Source organism: Dipodomys spectabilis, unplaced genomic scaffold, assembly GCF_019054845.1.
Source record: "Dipodomys spectabilis isolate Male_0828 unplaced genomic scaffold, ASM1905484v1 ptg000418l, whole genome shotgun sequence".
Taxonomy (NCBI): domain Eukaryota; kingdom Metazoa; phylum Chordata; class Mammalia; order Rodentia; family Heteromyidae; genus Dipodomys; species Dipodomys spectabilis.
The window spans coordinates 24424-42982 of NW_024871095.1; the positions used below are offsets into that span (position 1 = coordinate 24424).

The following is an 18559-nucleotide window of genomic DNA, read 5'->3' on the forward strand; positions in this document are numbered from 1 at the left end:
TTGAGACATATGTTTATGTTCCTATGTTTGCATGAACAAACTAAAAAGTTATATTCTGGGTATGAGTTTTGTGGAAGGTCAGCTGAAAGTATAAATATTTTGAGAAAAATGTCAATGGCAATCATTTCAGTGTAGATCAATTTTAGACCACACTTGGAAGGATAGGTAATCATATATGAAAATGCAACATTTATTGATTTTCAAAAGCTACACTATTTGAGAAATATTTAGGAAAACAAGTTAAATTATGGAAACATAAAAGTAATGTGATTATTTATTGCATACAGTTTTATATTATAGTTTCGTCAAGTAAAAATGCCATTTATAGGAGGGAAAACACTAAATATTACAGTTTGTGCCATATTTCACATTGAGGAGCTTTGTCTATATCAATAAGTTTATTTCTTTTGTTTCTGCTTTCCTATTCATAATTCTGTTTCTCATAGTATTATTCGAAGGACTTTTTCTTTCTGCCAGTTTGGAGTTTGAACATACATCAGGCTCTCAGTTTTTTGTTTTTTGTTTTTTGTTTTGCTAACAGTAGTCAGTCTACTATTTGAACCATGGCCCAGCCCAGAAATTTTTGTAGTTAATTGGAGATAGAACCTCATGAACTTTTCTACCAGCCTGAAAGCCATTATTCCCCAAGTCTTGTACTTCTTAATCACTAGGATTATAGAGATGAGTCTTGGATCTGAAGAATCAAAGACTTTTCGTGTCTTATAGCTTCCACATGTTTGCTAGTAATTGCAATAATAAACTACCACAGATTGGGTAGCATGAACATTGTAAATACATTGTCTCAGAGTTGGTGGAATTAGAACACCAAGATTAGAGTTAGCTTCTGATTCCTCTTTCCTTGGCATATTCAAGGCATTCTGCTTCTCTTGGAGTACACTTCAACTTAAATGCTACCTTTGAGATTCTGTTTCCATATGCAGTCACTTTGTAAGAAAATGGGTGTTTTATCTTTAGTCTGATTTCAGTGGGACATAACATATTACTTAATACATAGAAGAAAATCTCTAATATGAAATTATTTGTTTGGGGCTTGGAAGTTATGGTTATACTTTTAAAAAATAGCAAGAGAGGTAAAGGTTTTATTAGAGCTTGTAAGACAAGTATGAAGTCTTGACCTTAGACATGCCACATTTAAATTCCCAGTACTAATGGAGGATTGAACTCAAAACCTATACTTGTGAAATGGCATCTCTACTACTACCATACCTACAAATTATAATTTTATTGCTTATTTTGAGGTAGTACCACTATATGCCTGGGCCTGCTTGGACTGAGGTCCTCCTAACACAAGCATAAACATTTTGCCTGGAACTGGAATCCTCTAAGCTCTTTTTTCCAAGTAGATAATATTATAGATTTGAGCCACTTTATCCAATAAAATTATACAATTTCAAAATATCTTGATATTGCCTATATTTGTGCTTAACATATATAGCTAACCTTAATTTTTTTCCCTCTTTTGTTTCGTACTCTGAGTTGAAAACATTGGCTTTCTTGATATACATGGCTTTGTTTTGGATGGTATCCCACCACAATCAAAAAAGTCTCACAAAAGTTTATGTCAAGAATCATAGAAAAAGAAAGCTTCAGGTTGCAAAAACACTGATCTTTAAGTTATAATTGCAGTACTATTAATAGTATTAGTCAATGATTGCTTAAGTATCATGAGGAAGGCAGAAATGTGAAAGATGTCAGGTCTCTGTAGAAATTTTGTAGTTGTCACTTCATGTTATCTTCCTACCTTAAAGCTTGTTTTATTAAAACCCTCTAGGTGTATATTGGTGGGATTGATTGGTAATCATCTCTGGAAATTAAGCTGATTTTAAAAGGCTGATGGTGCTAATGGTGTGGTAAATAAAGGAATGATCAGAATGAGCACAGATATTGTCACAGATTGAGCGGACCAGATTAACTGCTGAACAGCAAAAAAAAAGCAAAGTTTCAAGTTTGAAGATCCACATTGGAACATATACAGGTAGATAGATAGATACATATAAATATACATATACATACATACATGAAAAATTAAATCTCCAGTAGAATATAAAGAAACTTGGCGTGACAGGTATTAAACTATATCAAACTGGTTGCAGGAAAGGTAGAGTAAAATATAGATAGTTTAGCATAGATTTTGCATATATTTTGTAAAGGATGAAAATTCTTCCTTCATTATATACTTTACAAATATCCTTATTATATTTTAAGTTTTTTTTTTTGTGAAAATACCATACAGAGGCATTACAATTACAGGGACAATGTAATGAGTACATTTCTTATAAAGCATTGTTACCACCTCCTTTCTATCTCTTTATCATCCCTTTCCATCTCCCCTTCCAGACCCTCTCTCCCATCTTGAGCCAAAGTTGTAAATTTCATTTTTCTACATAATATTTTGTACATCTCATCGTTGTATCCCTATTTAAACAACATAGTTTTTTCCTTCCCCTCCACAAATTATAACAACATCAAATACAGTGAAAAGTAGGTTAAGTTTTTTTTGTTTTTATATTGTAGTAGGAGCATCTATACAATGCTGAAAATTGAATTACACAAAATATGCAACATGGGTAGGCACTGGTGGCTCAAAGGTTGAATGCTGAATAGATCTATCATATTTCTTAGATTTGTCTTGGATGGTTGTATGTTCTTTATCTATAAAATCTACGCTGTCTTCTATCCTCAGGATTCAATATTCTGCGTGGTCTATTCTACTATCCAGATTTTCTACTTTTTTTTTCTTTTACTTGTAGTTGGTCGGCTTTTATGGCTTCAAATTCTTTGTTTGATCTTTGTTTTAGATCTTGTATGAAATTCTTTACTTCCTTAATTTGATGTTCAGTGTTTATTCTCAAATCACTTAGTTGATTGGTTATGGTTTCCTTGGACTTCCATTCCTTTTGTTGGGATCCATTCAGCATTCCCTTTGTGGACTCAATGACTTCTTTCAGCTCTCTGTTTACGGATTCCATGAATGCCTCCAGTGATCTTTGTGTATTTTCATCCAGCTCTCTCAATTCTTGTATTACTCTTTGATTAGCTTCCTCATGTTCATGCAATTCCTGTAGTTCTCTTTGACTGATCACAGCTTGCTCACACAATTCCTTTATTTCTCTTTGAGTGTTCTCAAGTTGCACATGCAATTCCTTTATCTATCTTTGAGTAGCTTCCTCACGTCTTGAGCTTCCTGTTTTGATCTCTCTCCCTCTCATGCTCACACAGAGTCCTTTGCATGTTTTCAATCTTTTTACCATGTTTACCATTAGTGTTTATAGAGCTTTGGGGGAGCTCTCCTCTGGATTATTCATTATCTGTTCTCTCCACTGATTATCATGAGTTGGAGTTGAGATACCCGGACGTGCCATTTTTCTTGTGGTTTTTCCAGCTTATTCTGCCCATTTGGGATGAAAGTAACACCAGTTTGTGCTAGAAAACTACCTTAAGTCAAGCATCAACACAGTCTATATTTGCATAGTCAAAAGCCTGAGATAAAATCTAGTTCAACAGATATATTTTTCAACATCAAACTACTATGTATTAACAGTCTATGAACCACAAAGAAGAATTTGGCAAACCAGAAGTTATTAGTTTTAGCGAGAGATGTGGGTATAAATAAGAATAAAAGGATGTGGAAAGGTAGAGGGAGAGCTAACTTACTCCTAATGTCAAAGCAGAAAATAGGTTGGATAGAATGATAGTAGAGACTGGGGAAAAAAGAAAGAGAAAAAAAGACAAGAAAAAATTGTAAAACAAAAATTAAAAATTAAAAAATGAAAACACTTAAATTATGCAAATTAAAAACGTAATATTCAGAGAAGGACTGGAATAGGATAAGAGAACGGAAGGGATAGAAAGAAGACGTGAAAAATTAAAATGCTTAAAATTTTATATAGGTATATAGAGGTAGTACGGCTATTAAGGAATTTAAGTCTAAGAGGTTTGGAATTCAGTAATAAATTTCTGGATTAAGTGTGTATACAATGGGGGATAAGGTCTAATAATCGACTACAGGTATATCTGATAATGAGCAGAAAAGCGATTAAATCATGCAAAGAAGAAAGGAAGAGAAGAAAAAGTGAAAAGAATGAGACAGAAAAGAAAAAAGGATTAAAAGATCAGTAGAGCTAAACAAAAATGGAAAAAAAGCACACACACAAACATATACCCCTAAAATAAAAATTACAAGAGGAAGAAAAAAAAGTTAATAGAAAACAATTTTTTAAAGTTAAAAATTAAAAATGTTAAAAAAATTTTAATAAAAGGTAACAAAAAAGAGTTATTTGCTTTTTGGGGGTGAGATGGGAAGGTCCTGCATCTCCCTTGTGTCCATAACCAGTCTCTTGTTGGAGTCTCTGGTCTGCTTGTGGTGTTTGATTTTCCTGTAGCTTGGTTGTTTTCTTAAGTCAGTTTGTTTGAGGAGGCAGAAAAATGCTTTGATTTACCCAGGATTTTGTCATCCTCTTCCCAGGTTAGTTCAATGGGAGGGAGATCTGCTTTGAGTATCACAAAACAGGGTGATGGCTGTTTCTTCTAGTTTAGAGATGCTGTAATGGGGCTAGGTTCTTGGTAGAGTTGAGGCCTTTCAGCAAACAGTAGCTTTTCCCTGAGGGGCTAGCTTCTGAAGCAGTCACAGAGCCCAGCCAGGAGCCATTCTCAGGGTTTATTGTTACTGAATTTCAATTGATTGTCTAGGCTGCTGAAGGGAGAGGCAGCCCCTTGCTCTGTTTACCCAGTGAAGAAAGCCACTCCTGGGGCTGGCGCAGGCAAGGGCTGGGTGAATTTTCCCTGCATAGAGCTGAGCCTGGCAGGTCAGGTTAGGTTCCTGTGACCTGCTAAATTACTTTTTGTTTTCATCCAAAGACTGAGTTGGAGCTAGCTGCTCAGCGAGGCCTTTGCCAGTATCAGAGATGGAGATCTCCGGTAGTGGGCAGGGAGGGGTGGCCTTCCCTTCTCTGCTCCCTGAGAAGGAGTGAGGAAACCATGCTTCTACTCACACTGGAGTCTGGTTCCTGGGTGATCTCTGGTCTGCGATCTGAAGGATGAAGATGTCTGCTCCTTGTCAGTTCTTGCTGGTGTTGAGTAGAATCCTCTCACCTGCTGCATCTGGCTCCTTTGTCGTAGACTCTCTGTGTTGCAGGTATGGCGCCTACAGCCGCAACCGCCCCCGCCACAGCTGCAACCACAGCTGCTGGCAAGTGCTCAGATTTGTCTCCTTGCCCGGTTTTTCCCTCTCTGGCCTAACTCTCTGTACTTTGCTGGCACACTGAGTGTGATTCTCCAGCTTAGGACTTTTCACTGGAGCACTAAAGCTGTTTTCTATGTGAGAGCTTGTTTAGCTTCCAGCTTCTCCTTCGATATCTTCCCTGAAGCATAAATTTAAATTTTAAATGATAAATTATTTTAAAATCATTTCACTCAGGCACAGGTATGGATAGATAAGTGATGTGGGCAGAATCAGAATTATTCAGAAGGTTGTAAATGGATGCTTACCTAGTTTTCTCTCGGCTGGATCATAAAATACAGACTGTCCTAATTGGAAAAAGTTAGCCTTCCGAGGTTTTCTGCATATAAACACTCCATCAACATTTTATTAGAGGATTATTCAAAATTAGCTATATGTTGATTGATAATGACTTATCATGACAGAAAGTTGAGAGAAAACCATCTACATTTCAGTGAGGTTCTGATTTGTGCTTCACAAACTGTTATGAAAGCTCTACATGAGAAGTCTAGCAGCTGCATTTTGAAAAGTCCTTGGGTTGTTACACTTTCTGATATTGTCTCAATTCAAGTACTTCTCCTTGTAGTTCCATACTATTCAATGATACTGGATTAGCTCCTTGTTACAATTTGCAAACTGGTCTTTTTGATGAAATTTGTGTTTTTCGAAATTGCTCTCCAATTCCATCCTCAAACTGCATACAAAATTTATATGAAAAAATTTGTATCTGTTGATTGTGCATACATATACTTTTAGTTTTCATTACAAATATAGAATGTAATAAAAATTCTCACAGCAATTATACTGCACTAGCTGGTGGGCAGATTCTAATGTAAATAATATACTGTGTTCATGTAGAGATTTAGAGTATCCAAAGTAATAAGCCTGTGGTCCTAAAACCAATACCTTACTTATATTGAGTGACAAATACAACTTCATATAAGTACAGAAGTTTTCCTTGTATGTTTTAATATATATTTTTATTATAAATACTGTACAGAGGGGTTACAGTTACATAAGTAAGGTAATGAGTACATTTCTTATTGAGCATTGTTACCCTCCCCTTTGTTTTTCCCCTACCATCCCTTCCCTTCACACCTCCCCACATCCCCCATTCACCCATCCTCTGGTAATGTGTCTTGTATATTTCATTGTTACAATGGGTCAACCAGTAACCTTTCCTTATATCATAAATGAAAAAATGCTGGCTTGATTTATGCTGATTCTACTTGTGTAGACACCTCTAAAATCACTGGCCAAATCCAAGAGCACATAAATGAAATGCCATCATTTTTTTTTGTCAGTTGGTATAATTGTGTTCTACACATTTATTGACAGGTTACAAATTATTCTCAAACTTTAAAACATTAAAAATACTTTCTTTTTTTCTTATTTTCTTGGCCAGGAAATCAGCAAGACCTCAGTCAGCATTTCTCACATAGGAATTTTCACATGGGTCAGTTAAATATATATGTAGAGTCCAATTTTTTGAGGACTCACTCATCTGCCTACAAATTCATGCTGGTTGTTGGAAAAAGAGCTCAAGTAAGGATGCCATTTAAAACCTTATAACTTTACTCTTTACCAGGGTATTCTCCTGCTAAATTGGTGGTTGAAAGTGTCTACAAGAGTAAGCAATCCTTGAGGAGCAGGGAGACACCATATGACATACTTACTGAGGTTTCCAAGTGACTTGTTATCACTTGTACTGCATTTTGTAAGTCAAATCTCTCTAAAACTACCAGTTTTAAGAGATCAGATGAGTGGTAAATGAACTCTTAGAGACAAATACATCTTCAACATGTATTGTTTCTAGTATTCAGTTTAAGGCATATTCAACAACTGGTGAAACTTGTGTTGGCTGTAATTATGTGTCTTTCTCCATGTGTGCATGTATACATGTGTATATGTATGTGTGTGAATAGTAACATACATGCGTACATTATGGCTTATATCATCATTTATTCCTTGCTATCAAATAAAGTAAGGAATCCCTAAAGTTTTAACAGAAACTGTATAGTTAAAGTCTTAACTCTTCACTCTGCTTCTTTACACAAAGACTTTGCAACTTCTAATTAATAAGGTTTCCATAAACTCTGAAATGTACATACTTAGTACTTAATGTCTGTTACCATAAATCTTAAATACTTTATAGAAAAGTTTTATACCTGCCAAACGGTCCTATTTTGGGCATATATAAGCAAAATCCCAAAATTAAGCATATTTAAAACCTTAAAACTTTTAACAAACCTAAACACTTGCTGCAATGTTCATTTTGACAGGTGCCTTGTATAGAATAATTGAATTCCTCCTCCTACACATCTCTTGAACTACAAATATCTGGAATTATTTTGTTTTTGGCATGTCTATCTTGATTTTATTCCTAAATGTGTGCTTATGTAAGAAATATATGATTCTAAAATTTCACAACAATTCTTTTGAACTTAATTTTGTTGAATTGTCTAGTTTAATAAAATCAATAAAAATTATACTTTATATAAAATAAATGTTCTGTGCTCAATTTAGAATCACATACACTAACATTGGAATAATACAGAGAAGATTAGCATGCCCCCTGTGCAAGTATGTCATGAAAATTTGTGTAGCATTCCATATTTTTACAACAACAGATGCTGAAAGGTGTGTGGTCACAAGGGAATCGTACTGCATTCTTGGTGGGAGTGTAAACTTGTTCAAATACTTTGGAAAGCAGTATGGAGGTTCCTCAAAAGACTCTACATAAAACTCCCGTATGACACAGTAATCCCACTTTTGGGGATTTACCCAAATGATCATAAACAAGACCATACTAAAACTACCAGCACAACTATGTTGATTGCAACATTATTTATGATAGCTAAGATATGAATCCAAACCAAATGCCCCCATTAGATGAATGGATCAAGAAAATACGGTATATTTACACAATGGAATTCTATGCCTCCATCAGAAAGAATGACATCGCCCAATTTGTTAGGAAATGGAAAGACTTGGAAAAAAATTTATTGACTGAAGTAAGCCAAGTCCAAAGAAACATAGGTCCCATGATTTCCCTTATTTTCAATAACAAATGTATGTCTGGGATAAGCAGAAAAGTTCAAAAGATATGTGCATATAACCAGATAAAATGATGTTAAAGAAATTGAACCCCAAAATAGGGACACAAGTGGTTTTTTGTTTCTTGCTATTGTTTCTCAGGTACTTATAATGTGTGATGTCAATTTTTTGTTTTTTTGTATGTTTCTCCCTACTATATAACCCCTGTTTTCTCTGTATTTGAAGTTGGTGCACTTACATCTTGTATGTATGCTTCTCTAATTTGAGGAGGGGAAGGGAAAAAATGCTCAAATAGGGATACATGTTGACCCATTGTAACAATGAGATGCACAAGACACTATGTTGAAAAATGAACTTTACAATTTAGGCGGAGGAAGGAAGGGGGAGGGGAGTGTACTTGTGGAGGTGGGAGGGAGGGATGGTATGGGAAATATAAAGGAGGAGGTAACAATGCTTGTTAGGAAATGTACTAGTTTCCTTGTTCTTGTAAATGTGACCCCTGTGCATAGTATTATTACAATAAAAAACATATAAAAATGTTCTGAGATGGAAGAGTTTATTTCCTGTATTTTACCCATATAATATCGTTAACAATGAAATTAATGCAGAACACTGATATGACGGTAATTTGAATAAATGTGTGTGTGTGTGAGTAAGGCAGCGCTCAAGGAAACACGCGCGTGCATGTGAATACATGCCATGCATGTATATTGGCGTGCTCAGAGTTTAAAATCAGGGCTTCAAGGTCTTGCTAGGCCTTTCCTATCTAGATTGGTGAGCTACTATATAAGCTACATCTCAATTCCTGGCTCTTTGCTAGTTCATTAAACATTTTGAAAAATAATTTCATGAAGTTTTTTTTTTGGCCCTGATTGGCTCCCAAGTGTTATCCACAGAAATCAGACTCCAGAGCAAATATTCAGAGTAGATAGGATTATAGGTGTGACCAGCCAGCACAAGGCTTTTAGAACAATTTTAAAAAATAAAAGAAAATTTACTTCATGGGGGCCTGTTTTATCATCTCCTAATTTGAAAGCCTTTTGAAGGGAGTATATGTCAGTTTGGGGATTGTTAAGAGATAGTAAGTGATGATATTTAAAAGTTTTAGTACTTTTTAAAAATGAAACTGGAACTGTGTGACAGAAGAAATTTGGCTGTCTTCGGACCTCAATTTGTAAGCTCAGCTCTGTGTATGATAACCCAATGTCACCAACACATTCTGTGTTGAAGACAAAATGTGATAGAAAACAATCACCAAGGGCAATATTTGCTATGCTATTATTTCTTGGACAAAATGAATATTGAATTGAGAGTGTAAGAGAATGGAGAGATTTTACCCACCTTTTTGGTATTGCTGAAAGACTTTTGGAAACTTTGACTCATTTCCTTCCTCACTGTGTGTGTCTTTGGGCCATGCACTTAGTGTCTTTAACTACAATTTTTCCCAACACTACAATGGTAATAACATTAGCATTATAGCGAATGTTATCTTAAGAATTAAGAGAATAAGACTTGTGAAACACTTAACATAAACCTATGAATAAGTTTGAGTTTAGCCAGCATTCTTTTTTAAATACCAAATAGAATATGATAAGTAATACAAAAACCATTACATGTAGTGTGAGCAACCAGAAGTAATATCTATTGACCATGCTCTGCTTCCAAGGAAGCCAGGTGGATAACTTCTCATGCTGTAAATCAAACTGGTTATCTTATGTCGTGATAGTGTAAAAGTATCAGGGACAGAACGATGAAGAAATGTTGTAGACAGAGGTGAAATCCATATGAAAATGTGCAAATCTGATAGAACATAAAAGTATCTGAGCAGTATATTGTATTTTACATCATTTAAGTTACATCGCAAAGATAAGGAAGACCTGGAAGAATAAATTGTCTTTTTGATATTCTATCATAGGTCCTTAGAGGCATCAACACTTTCCTCATTCTTGTAGAGGCATCATCAGATGAGGGGAAATATATTTTTTGTTTGCTTCCTTCCATTTATTCTTCAGTTTGAAATCTGAACTACATGAAACTGAAAGAAACCAAGTGAAATTAGTCATGCAGCCTTTGGAAAGAACAAAGTAAAATAAATAAATTATATATAGTCCTGTAAAAGGTCTAACTAAATTGAGTTATATAGTCTCAAGCCTCAACAGAAAATGATTTAAGCAATACAATGTTATTAAAAAAATTTTAAATGTTAAGAGCTGCTTAATTTTTTCCTTTCTACTACCTTGAATTAATTATTGATTTGCTATAGAGAGATTAAAGATGAGATTAACAAGAAACTTGATTAAAAATGGACAAAAATTCTGAATAGACATGTTTTCCAAAAAGCCCTGAAAATCTCCTGTGGATTTACAAATTTGTATTTAATAAAACGTCTATGTTGGCTGAATGCTTTGTGAGCAGAAGTCATTAGAGAAATGCAATTCAAAATTACTATAATACTACTTTGTAACTATTATAACTCTTATTAAAAATATCCAAGGACCCAGGTGTGGTGGTAAAGGCTGGTAATTCCAAGTGATTGGAGGTTGGAGTAAAAGGATTTGAGTCTAAGGCCAGTCTTGGGTACTGCACACAGTAAAAACCTACCCTTTAAAAAAACTCAAAAGGTAATAATGTTGGCTGGCGACACTGTGGAGAAAAGGAAATTTTCTATACTCTTAGTCAAAATACAGGTTAGTGTTCTCATTGTAGAAAGTAGTATGCAGTTTTCTAAAGAAATCCTGGGCTGGGAAGGTAGCTCAGTGGTAGAGCGCTTGCCTTGCATGCTTGAGGCCCTGGGTTCGATTCCTCAGCACCACATAAGCAAAAAGGAAAAAGCTGGAAGTGGCGCTGTGGCTCAAGTGGTAGAGCGCTAGCCTTGGGCTGAAGAGCTGAGGGAAAGCGCCCAGGCCTAGAGTTCAGGCCCCACTACCGGACCCCCCCCCCCCCAAAAAAAAAAAAAGAAATCCTAAGTTGAAATATCATCTGACCCACCAATCATGTGAATATTTCTCTCTGGGTAACTCATAAATATATCTGTAGTTCATTGTTATTCACATTATTCACAACAACAGCCAAGATATAAATCGAGGTCCAGTGTTCAACTACAAACTAATAAAGTAACTGTGGTACATGCACAAATATCTTTTTCTGTTGAAACCAAAGTAAATTTTTTTATTATTTTCCTGTCTCTATGTGATTAACCTCCAAATAAGAAATCCAGATATATGATTTAATTTAGCCAATACTATTTATTGAGTATAAGGACCTTCTACTCTCTACATTCTTCACACTAAGATCACTAAATATGATGAGTCTGAAATAATTAGTCTCTTTTTGTCCTATGTTAATATTCTTTACAATGTGAGTGAAATGTTTAAAAAGTATCATTTGTTTTAGCTTAATTTCTCTGAAGAGACCATAAATGATATTATCAAAGCTTAAAAATGATTTTATTTAAAATTTAGAATTCAGGAAATGGTTTAGATCATTCTGGTTACTGTAGCCCTCACTACAACCTCATGAGAAAATTTATATTGATGAAGCAAAAATCTGAGGTTAGACATTTATGAATAAAAAAATCATGTCATTCTGAATATGTAGAGCTACATAACAAACATAGAAAATTTAGCTTTTAAATACCTGAATATGCTAGTACATTTAATTGCAGGGTAAGTACTTATTCTGAAAAGAGATAAAATTGCACTTATTTTGAAATGTAAACCTAAGTATTTATTTCAATAAAGACAATGTTTAAAATATCACTCATTCAAGAAACAAGATGTATAGTTAGTTGTTTTTCATGCCAATTATGTTCTCTAAACTTACTACAAATACTAGATTAGTAAACTTAATTCATTGCTTTGTAGGGAAATAGCAATTCCGTTTCTTAAAACTCATGACAAAAACTTTTTCTCAAACAATTGCTAAGTAAGTGTTTTATATTTTTTGTCAAGGAATTTTATTCGATAAATTTTTATTCATTAAGTTAACTAATTGGCAAACAATATAAATTATGCATGGACAAATTTATCTAACACGAGTTTGTTGTTTTTTTTTTTTTTTTCAGAAGACAGATCATGGCTCTCTTAAAGAACACTAGAAGGCAGTGTGTTCTTCATTAATTTTTAGTTATTGTGTTAATAGATATTAATTGTCAGAAGTGCCAATTCCATAATATATTTAACGTATTTGATTATACTCCCTCTATATCCTTCTCATTACTCCTTCCTCCAAAGGTATTCTGTTTTTCACATAAAATTACAACTTTATATATGCGCATATAAACTAATTTGGAAGATTTAAGCTAAACTGCAAGTTAATTCAAGATATACTTTGAATTAGTAGGATGAATAAAAACCCAAATATTTTTTGTTAACTTTTGAATTGAGCTATCATTATTATTATGGTTATGGTTAGGATCCCAAACAGAATTAGAATTAGGATTAGAGAAATAGAAAATTTAGGTTCATCACAGGATGACCCATTGCAACAATGATACTCACATGACACTACGTTGAAAATAAAGTTTACACCAGGGGAGGGTGGGGTAAGGGAAGTGGGGAGGGATGGAATAGTGGGAGAACAAGAAAGAAGTGGGTAACAATGCTCAACAAGAAACGTACTCCTTACCTTACACATGTAACTAATCCCTCTTTAAAGCATCTTTTCAACAAAATAAAATTTTTAAAAAATAATGAACAATAAAACCTGACAAGAAATAGAAAAACACTTAAAATTTATGTTCAAAATGCAAGTAAAATTTAGACCTCTACGCTGAGCAAGAGTTGGGATAAATATGAAAAAGTGGCTTGTTATTAACATGATGATTCGGTTATATGTATGCTTAGGATTAGGCAAGGTGTGCCAGTTAGAGCGGATTAGGATGAGAAAAACATGTAAGACATTGTGTAAAACTGCCACATATTTTAAGAGGAATGAATGGCAAGAATGAATGAAACCAGTCTGTATTACTTTAAACATTCAGATAAAATTTGGTTTAAAGTGTGAGGTACATTTTTGTTCCGGTTAGGTTTAGGGAAGGATAAGCTTTAAGGTAAATTTTAGTTTTCCAATAAGAAGTAGAAGCCAAAAAAAAATGTACGATTGAATAGAATCTAGACAATTTTCCTTACATTAGCCATTTGGTGTTAAATCAGAATGTGATTTGGATTAGGTTTCTGGTTAACCGGGTTTGAGGATAGAGTAAGAAATGGGTTAAACTAGTGGCTCGTGTCTATTATCCAAGGTACTCAGGAAGCTGTTTTTGAGGATCGCAGTTCAAAGGTAGCCCAGGCAGGAAATTTCATCGGACTTTTATCTCAAATTAACCACCATAAAACACAAAAGTGGTGCTGTGAGCTAAAGAACTCAGGGATCATGCCCTGGCCCAGAGTGCAAGCCCCACGACCGACAAAAAGAGAGAGAAAAAAAGAAATGTTAAATACTAAGTAAAGCTGAAACTTTTTTTAGGTTCTAGGAATTCAGGAAAAGCTGGGATAATGGAAGTACAATGTATTTCAAAATATCAGGGTTTGAGATCAGTAGGTATTGATCTCTGAACTTGAAGCTGATCCCTGCCATCCAATAACATCACATTCTTGTGAATATCTCTAGCTGGCCTCATGAGCATAGCAGCCAGCTGGGGCTCAGCTATCTGATGGCCTTGGGCTCCAACAATGCAATCATTTCTGTGCACAGACTGAAAACTATCATAGGTAATTTTGATTTATTCCATTCTATTCTCAGCTAAATTCTATGTTCAGGTTTGTATGTTTTATGATCTCTTAAATATTAATTACTATTTTCCTACATTCTCAAAAGTAACATATATGTCTTACTCTAAAATTCATTCAAACATGCAAAAAATATTAATGTAGTTGCTGTCCACCTATGGCTCATATTTTAAAACCTGGCTACTTTAGAGGTAAAAATCAGAGGATCCTGGTTTAAAGCAGCCTATGCAGAAAAATCTGAGATATTTCTCCAATTGAGAAACCAAAATCCAGAAGTGGAGATGTAGCTCTCATTGTAGAGTGTCAGCTTTGAGCAAAAGGACTAAACAGGAATATTAGGTCTACTTCTGACTCCATTATTTACTCATGGAACAAACACACACACACAAACACATATTCTACATTCTCTTTGACTCCCCTTCTTGAGCAGTATTCAATGCCATTAACTTAATGCATGTTTTCTCCAAATTATTATGGTAGGGAATAAACTACATTTGCATTTATGATAATGCACTTTTTGTACATTTTGTTTTGCAGTTTTTTTGTACTTATGTGAGAGAACAGTGTTTTGTGAAGACTAAACAGAAATCAATGTGTCAATAAATCGGTAGGTGAGAGACTGAAAAATACAGATAATACCACTTGAAATTTTATTTCTCCAAATTTAAATATATATACATATATATGTTTTTGAATTTTCTGCCAAGATTTTATTTCCATTAAAATAATCTATTTTTTCCATTATATAAATTTAACATATTGTATGTCTCAGAGTAGATTTATATTTACAGAATTTCTTTCCTTGGAGACAAGATTCTGCAGTGTAAATCTGGCTTTCCACAACTCCTACTTCTGTCTGGCATTACCATGTGGTAGTATAGTACCATGTCCAGCTATATTATTTACATTTTGTACATTAGAATATTAATATGAACAGTTTAAGCCACCTATCTTCATGAGTATGAATGAATTTCTTGCAAAAAATATTATAGAGTTACTGAGTGAAGCCAATTATGGTAGACATGCCTGTAATCACAGCACCCAGGAGGATTGTAAGCTTAAGAGCAACCTGAGCTACACAGCAAGTCCCTTTGAAAACAAAACAAAACAACAACAACTTGTGAGCTTGGAAGTGGGAAAGTATTGTTAAGTGGGGTGATAGGAACATACAAAATTGTGTGTGTTTGTGTATGTGTTTTTGTGGTGTGTGTGTGTGTGTGTGTGTGTGTGTGTGTGGTGTGTGCGTGTGTGCTTGTGCTGGTCCTAGGGTTTGAACTCAGGGCCTGGACACTGTTCCTGAGATTTTTGCTTTCAACAACTTGAACCAAACTCCACCTCAAGCTTTTTTAGAGGTCAATGGAGATGAGTCTGATCCATTTTCCTGTTCTGGCTTAGAACCTTGATCCTCTTTTCTCAGCATGAGAAAACAGCCATGAGTCTGTATAGTTGCTGTTTTACTGTTAAGTAATATAGTAAACATCAGGCCAGTTTATACTCCTTCCAGCAGCTTTGGAGTGTTTCACACACACCTAAGATAAAACCCACTCCAGGTTTGATGACATCCAGATCTCATAATGTGAGATTTGTATTGTTATTCTCACTTTAACTGTGAAGACTTTGAGCCCCAGAGAGTTTAGTTAATTTTGAGTCCTTATCTCGTATACAGTGGAGCCTGTATTCAAGTTCGACTAGGTCTATTTATTTCAGAAAACATGGAGTCATCGTCTGTTCTAGTCAACACGTGTTCTAGCAAGTACTGCTCTTTAAAAGCACAGTTCTGTGTCAGATAGCTTATTTTGCTCTCTCTTTAACTGTTTGCACCCCTTTTCATAAGCTAGGGAAAGCACACATGATGAGAAGAGCCATTTTTGAAGGGGAAATTGATAATGGGTTTTGAACTTGGTATCACATACTTATTAGTCAGATCTTCCATTTGAGTTATGCCTCCAGAACTATATTTCTGTTTTTTTCTTTGTATTATAATTACAAATATGTGCTACACAGAGTTTATAGTCATATAAGTCAGGTATGGATATATTTCTTTTTTGAAATATCACCCCTTCCCTTGCTCTCTCAATTTTTCTCTCTCACTGGTTTGGTTTTATTAACTTCCACCTCCTCCTTCTCCTCCTCCTCCTCTTCCTCCTCCTCCTCTTCCTCCTCCTCCTCTTCCTCCTCCTCCTCCTCCTCCTCCTCCTCCTCCTCCTCCTCCTCCTCCTCCTCCTCCTCCTCCTCCTCTTCCTCCTCCTCCTCCTCCTCCTCCTCCTCCTCCTCTTCCTCCTCCTCCTCCTCCTCCTACTTCTTCTTCTTCTCCTTCTTCTTATCATTATTTTGCTGTAGAGGAGATAGTTACATATGTGTGGTAATGACTACATTTCCTTTGTATTTGTTTTTGTTTCAGTCAGTAATCAGTCTTGAACCAAGGGCCTGAGCACTGTCTCTGAGATCTTTTGCTGAAGAATAGCACTCATATTGAGCCACAGCTCTACTTCCCTGAGTGCATTTTTTTTTTGGATAATGTTACCCTTTCCCTTCATCTCTTCATTTTCCCGTCTTTCCCCACAAACAAGTTGCATAAGTCATTTTCAATATAGTACCAATTGAATACCACTGTTGAACATGTTCATCATGTCTCTCTTTTAAAATGACCCCTTTAAGTTCTCAAAGAGAGATAAATGAATAAACATGACAAAAATGAAAGAAAACAAAGAAAAATATCATCTTGTTTGTTTCCTGGTCACTGGCTATTTTTGAGATAAAATGTGTTTGTGTGTGTATGTGTGTGTGTGTGTGTGTGTGTGTGTGTGTGTGTGTGTGTGTGTGTGTGTTTGGGTTTGTGTGTGTAAATACTTGGGCTCGAAATCGGGGAGTTGACTTTTAGCTTTTTTTTCAAGGGTAACTGTGTGTGTGTGTGTGTGTGTGTGTGTGTGTGTGTGTGAATAATGGAGCTTGAACCTAGGGAGCTGACCTATAGTTTTTTAACTCAAGGGTAGCCGAGTACGACTTGAGCCAACCTTTACTTCTTGATTTTGAATAGTTAATTGGAGATCAAAATTTCACAGATTTTTCTAACCTGGTCTAGCTATAATCCACTTTCCTCAGATCACAGCTAGAGTTACAAGTGTGTACCACTGGCCGTGATTGGCTTACATTCTTTTTGTTAAGTACTTGAAATGTAAAAGACAGTTGCAACCATAGTAAAAAAGAAATCCATTTAACTTTCCCAGCTTCATTAACAGAATATACAGAATTCAGGGTACCAGAATCACAGATGGGAATTGCCATGGATAAAACCCTAGGAGAAGAAAAATAACATAAAGTAAGAAGAATGAACTATCTGCAGTACATTGGTAACATCAAGCTTGACAACTAAACAAAAGAAGAACTGTGTTTCTATGTATTGGCATTCATTTCAATTAACATCATTTCGTATGGTCATGTATATATTCATAACTTCTGTGCTACTCTAATCCACTTTCAGGAGTAATAGGCCAATGCTACTCATTGCAAGTGAGGGAAATCATAGAGCTCATGTTTCTTTGGGCCTGGCTTGATTAACTTAGTATGATTTCTCCCAAGTCTTTTCATTTTCTTACAAAAGGGACTATGCCACTCTTTCTGATAGAAGCATAAAATTACATTCTGTAAATATACCATATGTTCTTGATCCATTCATCTATTGAGGGGCAACTGGGTTGGCTCCATATCTTAGCTATGGTAAACAATGCTGCAATGAACATAGTTGTTCTGGTAGCTTATTGTGCCCTAGTTTGAGATCATTTGGATAACTGTGATGAGTGGGATTGCTAGATCTTAAGGGAGTTCTATGTTTAGTCTTTTGAGGAACCTTCATACTGCCTTCAGAGTGGTTGAACCATCAGTGTGGTAGGATTCTCATTTAGGCATATCTACCCCAGCATTTGTTATTATTTGTTTTCTTGATAGTGGACATTCTAACTGTGGTGAATGGGATCTAAATGTGGTTTTGGTTTTGATTTGCATTTCTTTTATGACCAGTGATGCCGAGCATCCCCCTTCTGTTTCCGAGAGGCCACACTATAACAAGTTTCTAATGTCTCAACAGAGGCATAGAAACTTGTAATATTGTATGCTTTTTGTTGTACCTTCACTTGGAGCTTCCAATAACTTCTATAACTTACAACAAAGGTTTGTACTAATTACCTTACTGAAAAAAAACACTAATTTTGAAAAAATATAGAAAAATGTATCTTTGTCAGGGGTTCCAGTGAATACTAAGGAAGTTTCTTTACTGGGAAATTTTACTTGATTGCTTGTTCTTTATGTTATTTGAACACATGTTGAATTTGGGGTTCCCCCCCCCCAACCCAACAACAAACTAGTAACTATGTTGCCTCATTGGATTTTGCTTCACAAGTTACAAAATATTTTGACGTATTTTTGGTTTCCTGTTGGGGGAAGGTTGGCGTTTGAAGTACTAGTGGGCCAGTACTCAGGCTTGAACTGAGGGTCTGGAGCTCTTCCTTAGATTGCTTTACTCAGTGCTGTCACTGTG

The 18559-nt window shown here is 35.3% G+C and overlaps 1 non-coding gene across 1 annotated transcript; it reads left to right on the forward strand.

The window, feature by feature from the left end:
* The first annotated feature begins 7752 nt into the window (after positions 1–7752).
* Positions 7753–7859, forward strand: LOC122097221. The gene has a single exon (XR_006145494.1). It is a non-coding gene; the product is annotated as a U6 spliceosomal RNA (small nuclear RNA).
* The last annotated feature ends 10700 nt before the right edge of the window (positions 7860–18559 follow it).